The sequence below is a fragment of the Protopterus annectens genome, chromosome 1.part1, assembly GCF_019279795.1.
Source record: "Protopterus annectens isolate FY-2018-M chromosome 1.part1, PAN1.0, whole genome shotgun sequence".
In the NCBI taxonomy this organism is placed as follows: Eukaryota; Metazoa; Chordata; order Ceratodontiformes; family Protopteridae; genus Protopterus; species Protopterus annectens.
The window spans coordinates 1,419,884,705-1,419,896,709 of record NC_056726.1 but is presented as its reverse complement, the minus strand read 5'-3'; the positions used below and the strand labels follow the sequence as shown (position 1 = coordinate 1,419,896,709).

The 12,005-nt window shown below is 37.3% G+C and overlaps 1 protein-coding gene across 1 annotated transcript in view; it reads right to left on the bottom strand.

The window, feature by feature from the left end:
• LOC122810795 (ervatamin-C-like) overlaps positions 1–11,713 on the bottom strand; it is a 577,987-nt gene extending 566,274 nt beyond the window's left edge. Inside the window, exon 1 of the mRNA XM_044082359.1 lies at positions 11,595–11,713. The gene's annotated coding sequence lies outside the window, so the exon portion shown is untranslated. The remainder of the gene's footprint in view (positions 1–11,594) is intronic.
• Positions 11,714–12,005: the final 292 nt, after the last annotated feature.

The window sequence follows — 12,005 nt, the reverse complement described above, 5'->3', positions numbered from 1 at the left end:
ATGGCTTCCTGTAGCTGCCATGCATTTTACATAGGACAGACATCTAGACCCCTCTGATTACGCATTTCTGAACACCTTAGTGATATTATATGCAAACGGTTGAGCAATGCCCTTTATAAACACACTTTAAAACACACCACAGCAACATTTCATTTTATTATTATTGACAAAATAGTAGGTGACAGATCCAATAAATCTGGATGACACAGTAAATTAAATGCAAAAGAGAAAAAATGGATTGTAAAGTTAGGTGGACTGTTCCAGCCTGGTCTTAATGAATATTTATGATTAGGAACAACCATGAATATTTATGAGCTCACCAATGAAATCTTATGATTAATTATTTGTAAATGTATATAAGGACTTCAAGATGTTTTGGTGAACTAACACTGATAAAGGCTAAGTTAATTCCATAGCCGAAACCGGTCTGTTATTTCTTGTTGCTTTTTATTAAATTATTTACACAGCCCACAGTTGCTGGCTTTTGTTTTTGGCTTTCTTTAAGATATTATCAACTACTCCATAAGGTATAGAAATAGTTGTCTTACATGCATAGAAACCATGTTGCCTGGGTGACAAGACAGAGTAGACATTAAGCTAAAAGTTTCTGAAATTCTAGCCATAGGACTAGGCTGTGCCTTTGGCTTCCACCACTTATGTTAATTTGATTTTCAAAGTCCCACCCTCCCGTCTTTCATTGCTTTTTTCAGTTGTGTAACCCATTTAAGTACTTTCACACCCATTGGTTTCCATATATCCATAATATTAAGTACTCACCCAGGAAACCAGTATTGAACTTGAGTAAACCTCTCTTATTACAAATTTTCTCCATGACATTAAACTACACTACTATCAAAAACGTAGCACAATCTAACCTAGAGTAGTGCTAAACCCCAGAGACCACCTAAGCAGACCTCTGTATAACCCAGTCCACAACTTGCAGTAGCCCACTCAAATCCAGGTCCAGATAACATGGGTAGGCAATTTCCAAATGTATCCATAGCCAGCTTGGTAGATATGGGTATCCTGAGACAATAGTTAGCAAACTATATTGCTTTGCAAAGGATGGTCTGCACCTATCTCCTCTAGGCTTCAGAATATTGACTAAAACTTTACCACCCCCTTAAAGCCCTTTTAGGCAATGCCAAACTGAAAAACCTAACAACATAGCAAAGAAAGCCAAAACTACTGCTCAATGCTGAGTCTAAATAAGAAATTCCAAATCCTACAAGTTCTCCACACTCTGGAGAATATAGACATCTGTGTGTTTACCGAGATATGGTTTAAATCCACAGAAAGTACTGTGGCAGTGTAAAATCTTCAGTGCCTTCCACATATTTAGACCATCAGCTGCACAGACAGTGACAAACGGTGGAGGAGTGTCAATCTATATTTGCAACAAGCATAACTCTACGTTGGTTAAAGAGGACAATGTCCTAGAATATACATGCAAACCACCAAAGACAAAGTCTCATACCATATCCTGGCAAGCTGTTGGTCAGCTTATATATCCCAGAATCTCATAACCCATACCTAGGCTTCCTGGAGGCACTCACCATTAAACCAAATACTCTATTCATGGGAGACTTTAACTACCCATCATAGACTGGGAAATATACAGTGTCTCAGACTCACACTCACAAAGATTCCTGGAGTTGATTAAAAGAGATACCCTTGACCAGATAGTGTGCAAACCCACCGGATGTTCAAACATATCCTGTAACATCCTTACTAGCAAGGTTGAACCACAAAGTCATCTCCTTCAGAATAAAAAACAATTCTGTATCTCCAGCAAACTCTGTAATAGTTAGGAACCATTCCAAAGCAAAATACATCCTATCAAGTGATAGCCTGTCAAAATACATTGCCCCTCCCAACCTTGAGTTAACAGCTACCTATGCAGAACTGTTCACAGAGACCCTGTACAACCATGTAAATGGCTGTATAGAAACTGGTATACCTATTTAGACGTAATCCCAAAGCAAATGCTAAAAACAAATCACGCTGGTAGAATCCTGACCTTAATAGAGTATCAGAAAGAGCAACTACCACATTCTTAAGTTTCACACACACATTTAATACAGAAGTCATAGCTTATTTGGACATGGAAGTGTTTAAAGATTATTCTCAGAATGGATTGGCAGCTAGGATCCACAGGAAAGATACATTTTCAAACACTTATTTACACTTCAGCAGTTCCCATCCATTCCACCAGAAGAAATCTGTAATAAAAGGATAATTAGCCTAAGAAGCGAGGATGGTAACTGTTGATAGTGAATTTATTGCAGAATTTAACAAGATAGCTGACATGTTTTTTACTCGAGGTTACCCAGGGGGGCCTTCTTAATGAAATGAGGGATGAAGTATTGTAGAAAAGATCTAATGGATGCTATGTACCACTATTACAAGGTACTTTGTCATCACGTAATAGGATGAACAGTACACAAAAGGTTAACATGCCACTAGTGTCATTCATTTTAACATATAGCCCTGAATGTGGCCATATTATTTCAATTATAAAGAAAAACTGGAACCTGTTAAGCAATAACTTGGAATTATGCACTTTTATAGGTCCTGTTCCCTCTTTTACATTCAAGAGAGGTATGAATTTGAAAAACGTTATAGAAATGAAACAACATAATATTATTAAGAACCCTGGGATGAGTAAACGTGAATTTTGTAACGTCTGTAATTACATGAGTATAGGGTATTCATTTAATATTAGGGATAGCAACTATAAGACCTTGTCAGGCAAGTACAATTGTAACACAAGCTATATAGTATATTTGCCCAATGTAACCTATGCCCCGCGTTCTACGTTGGAAAAACTGATCATAGACTGTGGAAGCGAGTGTATGAGCACCTTTATTGCATTAGGAAAGGCAAGGTTGAAAATGCATTAGCAGCCCATATTAAAATGAATCCCACACATAATTTTTACTTTAGAGTGATAGATCATCTATCTGGAGACATAAGGGGTGGCCCAGGATCTTTCTTACTAGAAAAAAAGAGAATTGATGTGGCAAATTTGTTTAGATGCTTGCCGTTTCCCTGATATTAATGATGGTTGCTCTATACAATGCTTATTGAAACTGAAAAGTTTAAATAGATAACATACTTTCACAAGTGCCTTTGTCATGTTAATTCTGCTAGTACAATGTGCTCTGGGTTGTGGTATATGGTCATTGTTATTTTTATATTGTCATTTTTTAACTGAAAGATTTATGTTGGCCTTACAACTAAGGTTGATCTATGTTGCATAGGTGTATCATTTATACATGGTGGCAACCTGTATAGTAAATGTGGGGTTGAACAGTGGGAGTTTTGAATACTAAACACTTTAATAATACACATTAGGTTAATTTTTGTTTTTAAAAACGCACTATGTTAGTCATAGTTTTTTATTTCTGAGATTTTTTAGGTACATTGTTTGTTGCCACCTTATGGTAGCAGATGCAGTAGTTGTTTTAAATGCCAGCAATGAACTAGCTGTTCTTAAGGAATGAATTTTAATTCATTTTTTATAAGTAGAAGACTTATTTGTATGGTTAATTACTTTTGTACTGATTAATTGAATAATTAGGGGATGAAGGGAAGTGTGTTCTACTGTATATATTTAAACTGAGTTTGTGCCTGCTGTTATTTGTCTGAAGAAGTCTGGTCATTGTACCAGATGAAAAGCACTTAACTTCTGCATTGTTGTACTGTGTTTTATTCATACTTTATTAAAGAGCTGAATAGCTGAAGATTCCTGGGAGTTTGAAGTGCTTTTGTCCTGCATATTTGTTTTTTCATCAGTTTGTGGTGTGGGTTTGATTTTGTACTTAGGAAGAACAACTCCTGCAAAGTTAGGAGCTCTCTAATTAAACTAAACCAGGAACTAAGAGGACTAATTAAATCCAACAAGGCCAATTACAAGGTCAAAATAACCTCACAAATGCCTTCTAGAGCTATAGCAGAAATGTCAAAGGCAGCACATATCAGTGTGCCAAACTGGTGGTCAGTGTTGCCACCTTCAGTGAACAAAGCAACACAGTGAATTTGCTGGCTGACAAAAGCAGCTCAAACTTCACCCCCCACATTTCCTCCTGTCTCCACCATGAAATACCTAACATAATCCCTCCCAACTATATACAAGGAACAGATCCTAGCAGCACTCACTAAGGCCAAAACATAGCCTCAGTGGACCCTGACAATATTCCAGGATGCATCCTAAATAGTTTGAAACATGACCTATCAGAAATGTTTGAGTCACTTTTTATCTATGGCCTCAAAACAGGCTTTGTACCACAAGAATGGAGGACTGCAACACTTATCCCACTTCACAATGATGGATCATATGCCAACCCCAGAAACTACAGAAATATTAGTCTGACTAGTCTAATACACAAAACCATGGAATAAAGTATCATGGAAATGATCACCAATAACATAAGCACCCTTCAAATACTGGACACAACCCAGTCTAGCTTTGTCAAGGGAAGGCCATGCCTACAAAATCTCTTAGACGTCTTTGAGAAAGCTACTAGGCAATGGATGAGGGTAAAATAGTGCATACCACATACCTAGACCTGGCTAAGGCATTCACTACAATATCCCACTCAGCTATAATTGATCAATTCACTGAACTGGGCATAAACCTCTGCATAACTACCTGGGTTACCATAGGGCTCACAGGCAGGATTCAGGAAGTCAGGACTCGTGATACCACCTCCACTAAGAGACCAGTCACCAGTAGGATGCCTCAGGTCTCCATGCTGGAACTGTTCCTATTTGGCATCTACTTCACAGAGGTAAAGTTTAATGTCAAGGACCTTTGGCTGACCAAATTTGCAGATGACTACAAAATGGAAGCTATCATAGATTCCCCCATGATACCAATATCTTACAAGAGGGTTTACAACAGACTGAAGCCAAAGTCATGGCCTAAAGCATAATGCTAAGCAATGCCTTATGGTGCCTTTGGGGAAAACTGTCACCCAAGCTAATTACTCTATTAGTAAGATACCCCTAAGAGTTGATCAGGTAGTCAGGGATCTGGGAAACTTTGTAAACACTAATCTTGCCTTTGACCAACATGTTACCAAGGTAGTAAGACAATAATTATATGTAAGGGCATGGCATTCAGGTCCAAGGAAGTTATAGTGCCACTTTATACAGCCATGTCATTGAATACAATACTCCTTTTGGCATGTGCGGTGAGCAAACATATGCAACAGATGGAATGTCCACAAAGGTTCCTTACCAGGAGAATGCGGGGTATAAACACATTGTCTTACATGGCTCACCCTAAAGCCCTGCCACTATACTTTGTCTCCTACAGGTTACTGGAAGGCGATCTATGGCTGGCATACAGGGCATCCTTGGATCCAGCTGTTATGGGCATTTTGCACATCTGCAAAATGAACATCAGAACCACTAGATCCTGACATGTACATATCTATCTATATATTATATATATATATATATATATATATATATATATATATATATACACGCACACACACACACACACACACACACACACACACACACACACACACACACACACACACACACACACACACACACACACACACACACACACACACACACACACACACACACACACACACACATATGTGTATATATCACATTGGGGTGACAGATATGTGTCTTACAAGACCCCCATGATATGGAACATGCCCACCATCCGTAGGAAGCAGAGTCCATCCCTAACCCTATTTAAACTTAACCCTCACCAATGGATGGAAAATCAGAAATTCCTACTGGTTCTGGCCCCCATGTCTCTGATAGAGGCAGAAAGTAATACTCAAACTTAGTAGGCCTACTTCTGATGCATCAGTATAAACTGCAAAAGAGCATTTTCCCTTTCATTAAATCTCCAAGAAGACAAGCTATTGAGCCAAAGTGGGGTAGGAATTTCCATTAGTATACAGCAAATCTCAAAAAAGGCCTTACTTTATTCTCAGTGGAAGAATGAACTAACGTTTACCAGCTTCATGTTTTTCTTTCCAGGGCTTAACAATACCTTTATATAATATATCGCAAATATTTTACCTTCGTTATACCTAACTTGCTGTTGGAGGAACTGGAAATTAACCTAGATTGTTTTAAATACCTAATATAGCTCAAATCTTAGCTAAATGAGTGCCCAATTTGAATATATTATCACATCATCTAGTGGGTGTATGCATGATATGCATTTTTAAGATTCTCTCCCTAAGGCCCTGGATGGTCAGAAGGCCACCATGTAGCCACAGTAAGACAGTATACTGCATCCCTGGTGTCAATAAAGGCTTTTTTTTTGGGGGGAGGGGTAGCCATTAGAGGAATTTGTTAGATCTAATGTAATCAAGAATCTTCCCTTTCTCAACCACTCAGTAAGTTCATCCATTTTAGACATTGAGTAGCTGTCAAGTTTTGAGATGCTATTCATTCCTAAAATTATTTCAACCCCGTTTATTCCATTGGGCTATGGAACTAAGAGTATGGGGCTGCTTCATTCTCTTTTTGACTCCTATATCACTGCCTTTTTAAGATACACAGCATTTCTCAGTGATTCTGGTGTTTTGGAAGATTTTAAGTTAATCCTTTATCCTAGAAGCACCTCAGTATGGTGTCACAGAGGTCTGTTCTGCCAAATAGCTCTGAAAACACTTTTTTGTTTCTTAAAAGACAGTCACTAATTTCTCATTTCCATGTTTTAGACAGTATACCAGCCTCTTGAACTGTAGGAATAGAGGTCAGTTTTCTTTCTTCAGCAGACCTATTAGTTTCCACTATTAAGCTAACTGCAGTGGACTTTATCGCTCCAAAAGTTTCAACATATTGGTATGATATATCTGTTCTGATTTTCTCTTATCAGTCTATTTAACTCTGTAGTCCATGTCATTTCATTTTGTTTTACTATTTCAAATGGATCCTGCACTTAACCAAAGGTTTGAATTCTGCAGTGAGGACCAAAACAAATGCATTCGTAGGTTAGTATTAAGCTAACTGCCCTTTTGCGCCATTTGAAGCCTAGCTAGTTACCCCATGTAAGAATCAAACCCTGCACCTTGTGTCGTTAAGGTAAACACCTTAACCATTATATCATCCTCCCACTCTCCAGTTCTGAATTTCTTGGTCCACACCTTTTGATTATACATTCATTGTTATATGACCTGAGATTGTTCCATGCATTCCCTTACAATGGGCTTTACTATTTTCAGCCTATCTTGTAAACTGCCATAGTGTTCCGTAACACTGTTTAAATGATTTGCTTTCTTTCTCAAACTTCTATAGCAACACCTAACAGTATGTGAGGGTGTCTGTCATATAATAATTGAAGAGAATGGAACCCTGTCAAAGCTTGCAGTACTTCTCTAATGGCAAATAGGAGGAATGATATTAACTTGTCCCAGTTTGTACCATTTTCCTCAGCATTGATTTCCCTGTTTGATAAGAATGTTCCACTATCCCACCTGTTTGGGGATGGCACACTGAGGTTTTTATTGCCTGACCTAAAGCACTGGCACAGTTTATGCATTATTCTTGACCTAAGTGGAGAATTCCGGTGGGTGAGTATTTCCTTAAGTATCTTTATTTTGGAAAATAACACTAGCTTCTTATTTATAGATTTAATACTGGTCATACACAGAGGAATAGAAGTAGGATACTTACTGGAATAGTCCAAAATAAACAAAATGTACTGAAATCAAATAATTAATTTTATTATTAAAGGACTGATGATTTATTTGGCTTTTTATTCAAATGTGACCTCATTTATAGGCATGGAAATCGGTGAGGTTTTGAAGCCTGAGTGTGGGCTGTCTTCTGGCATTCAGGGTGTGCAGCACATAAACTTGCAATTTAATTCATTATTCCTGATTAGTAAAACCTTGTTAGGTCCCTTTCTTGTTCATTCCTAGGTGGCCCCTTGGTACATGACTATGCCCCAGCTACATTATTAGGGTTATAAAAGATTTGAGCACCAAGAGCTAATATACTAGTTCCTCTTTATTTTTGCTGTGTAAAATAAATCACTTTGCAATTTGAAATACACGTAAAAAGTAGGAACATTTAAACCTTCTTCTCCTACAACTTCACATATGCATTCCATTGCTTAAGGTTTTGTCTTCCCCATGACTTTTTAATATTTGTCCAGCTTACTTGGAAGTCATCCAGTTCTAAGGTTTCCTCAGGGTCAAACTGTGGTGAGGTGGAAGGCCCTGCCTGCTCTCCTACCAATCCAGGCCCTGGGATCTCAGTATTTAAACCTTCTCCAGAAACTCATAGCACCATTCTTTAGTCTCAGATCTCCATTATTTTCTGTCTAGTTTTTCTTCTTTACAAACCTGGTGCAAAGAACTATCTTTCAATTGTTTAGGGTTCTTGTCCTTTGAATCAACACAAATACTATTGGAGCTTTTCTCCCCGGGCCTCTACTGAAAAAGGACATGTATCCAGCTAGACTAGCCCCCGTCAACAAAGTTATTAGGGCTCTGTCCAAGGTTGTTTAATGTGTATGTATATACAGATATTTCTGTTTTCTTTCCTTCTTAAGGTTGCTGTACCTCGATCTTAGAGTGAGTGGGCATTGCCCCATCACTCTTCTAATTTGCACTCCACCAAATTGTATCACAGAACATGATTTGACTTTGATTTTTTTTTTTTTATTTACAGATGCCTATTACCCACAGCCTTTCTTTACTTAAGTTGTCTGTTCTAGAGTGACAGAAATAGGTTCAGAAATCTGACCAGGAACTGTTGCATTTTCTTTTACTACACTGGTAAAGTCTTTCTTATTGTTAAGTTTCTCTAGAATTCTCCATTTTCACAGACTTCTATTTTAGCTTGACAGAAAACGTAAGATTTAGGATCATTAACTCTTTTTCAGGGAAGAACACCCTCAACTGCCAATTCCTTAGTTTATAATCTTATTGTTGTTCAATAGATGTGTGCTGACAGATTTCACCAAATGGTGTGTGAATATGTGTAAGCTCAGCCAAATTATAGTATCTTTGGGGTTGTCTAATATTATCCCCTTATCTCTATAGGACTCGTGTACTATTATGAGTGTATCTGGATGTTGCTCACCCCTAATTCCTGGTATATCTTGGACTTACTCACTTGCTGTCTAACTTCTTCATACTGGTAAGGTGATATATCTGAAGTTCTTCCTTCTTTCTGTTGCCTCCATCAATCCTTAAAGTGGGGAAACCATTTTGTATTATCATAGCATGTGTTACATTAGGAATTACAGCAGCAGGATGAACTATTTTCACAAACACAGTCTGTATTTCCACATGAGTAATATGATACTCTTTCCAATCTCCATGGATAAAGAACCACCTGTACTGCATTATTAGTCAGGGTTTTTTCAAATACAAATCTCATGAGCATGACCATACCAGTCATATCTAGCAATCTCTGTAGATATCGGACTTAAATCAAGATACTACATTTAATTAACTTGTTTGTAATACAGTAAGTAATGGGTGATTCTACTAGTCTTGCAGAAAATACATCAAGTTCCACAGGTACAGCATCATCCATTTTAGGCCTTTCACTGGATGCAGTTTTCACATTCATAACTGTGTCACCTTTACTATGGCAAAATCTAGCTATGTGGATCCTTCTCTCACAGTGTTGCCTTTACTAAGGGAAAATGTAACTATGTGATTCCTTCTCCAATATTTAAAAATATTATGTCTGCAGTTAATACTTTCCCTTTGCTACCCAAAATTTGATACAAACTTTATCACAGGTCTAAACTGCTTAGCTTTGAACACAGTTTACTTTCTGAAATTCAGATATATAATTTTATTATAACATAGTGCAAGTACCTAGCTATATGGTACATTCTTACATACTGAAATTGTTGAAATGAATTTTGGAAAACCTCAGCAAAACCTTAGCTGTACATGGATGACTGTTTAAAAAAAAAAATCATCGTTTTGCATTGCCACAAAGGTGAATGTATTAAACAAATCGACACTAGTGGTATCATGTATGGTCCTGCCTGATTTGTGAAACCAGCAGTATTAAATGCTCATACAGGATAGCAAGAGCTTTTACATTTGCTTAGTCAAAGGTGTATATGGTTAGTTATCTCAGGGTCCCTGTGATCGGTTACCTACTATTATTCCTATGTTCCTATAGAAGGCAAAGGGCTGCCAAAATGACACCAGATTAGTTTACAACAAAGAGATCTAAAGTAATTTATAAAACTGAAGTGGAAATAGCATAGAAGCTGCACTGTCTGAAGTGTAGAATATTATGGAACTAAGAAAGGTGATGGCTGTAGTAGACATTAGTGACCTGCTCATTGCAGGAATGATGTCTAAGGACTACAAGGGGCAGATGAGACTTCATTTGCTGCAGTACTGATACTAACAGGTTATATTGCTACAACTCATTACTAGGAAGGAGTACTGCTTTACTACTGAAAATGTGATTTGCAAATTTCTAGAGCCTTTTAGAGCAACTGGCACTCAACAACCCTGATTCAAAAAGACAACAATGCAACTATTGATGTAGAAGGGATTAATAAAATCACAGTACCTCTCAGCAGAATTAAACCAGGCTGGAGAAATCCTAGGTATGGCTGACAGTCTCAGGATTAACTAAGGCATTAAACCTACACAAGCTTAAAGTAATACAAATGCTTGTAACAGAGTAAATGAAATTGCTCTAGGGGCCACAAAGTAAGAACCATGCACAGGAATAAAGGTATTACATGTACCAGACTCACAAACCTCTGCAAAATCAAGAGACGTGAGTGTGTATGTGTGTGTGTGTGGGGGGGGGGGGCAATGATTAAAATTACAAGAATAAGAAATTACTCAGAAGGATTACTAAAATTCAATTTATTATTTAAGATTGCATGCACCCTTTGCTTCTCTCATTTTGTAGTCTCCTGGGCTGAACCTGAAATGGTTCCTTTGGATGAATGCCGTACTCTGGTCAACAAAGACTAAATAAAAATAAAGTAGACATGTAAAGGCCCCAGGTGTTTTGAGAGGAAAAAAAAGATTCAAGCAACATTAAAAAAAATCAGTGACCAGCAGTAGAACTACAGGGTTCAAAGAATTCAAACAGTCATGAAAGCCCTGTCAGGATTAGCACATTCAGGGCTTCCATGAGTGATCATGGAAACAACGGTCTCCTAATTGCAATATACGAGCAAGGGTAGTCCAAAAGAAAAATACATTCATTCCTTTTCTAACAAGTCATGGGACCAACAAAAGGATTTCAAAACTGAGAATGTAGAAAGAGAGTTAAAAGGCAAAACATTTGCATCATATTTAGTGTAATCAGGAAACTCTAATTAACTGTTACCTTCCCTGCAGAATAACTGTCACCATCCCTATAGAAAATGAATATGAGGACTGTTAATTTTAGGTAAATTTATTTTTCAGTGCTACGTGATAATTCAATAACGGTGTTAAAAAAAGTTACACATTTTTATGTTAAGGGAACAGAAGTGCTGAGAACTATGCAATATATGACATTCAAATCTAAATATTCTCAATTTCTCATTTTATACACATGCAATGTTACAACATATTTCATCAAGAAAATACATTTAAAAAGAAAGGTTTACTTACAGAAAGGAAGATTGCTCTGTTCTTTTCACACCTGAAACAATGTTGAAGATGGCTAAAAATCCAGCAGTAAATATTTGAGTAGAAGTAGGTGGAGACTGCTGATGTCACACTGCATGAAATTATTTTGCTCAAAACAACTTGACAGTTCTTGCAAAAAAAAAGTTTTTAACTATCTGTGGAACAATCTTTAATTTTGTTTGCTTTGCTATGCATGGCAAAAAAGTGCTACATATTCAATTTGTATGTTTTGAAACCATCCACAATTGATGAAATATAGTATGTGACATACACTGATGCCAGGAAGAGGTTTCAGACTGGCTCAAACAACAGCTTCTTAATTTTGATGGCCAGCACTGTCTCTCAGTACTGTAGCTTTTCTATATGTCTGCTTAGGAAGATTTCGCATCTTAT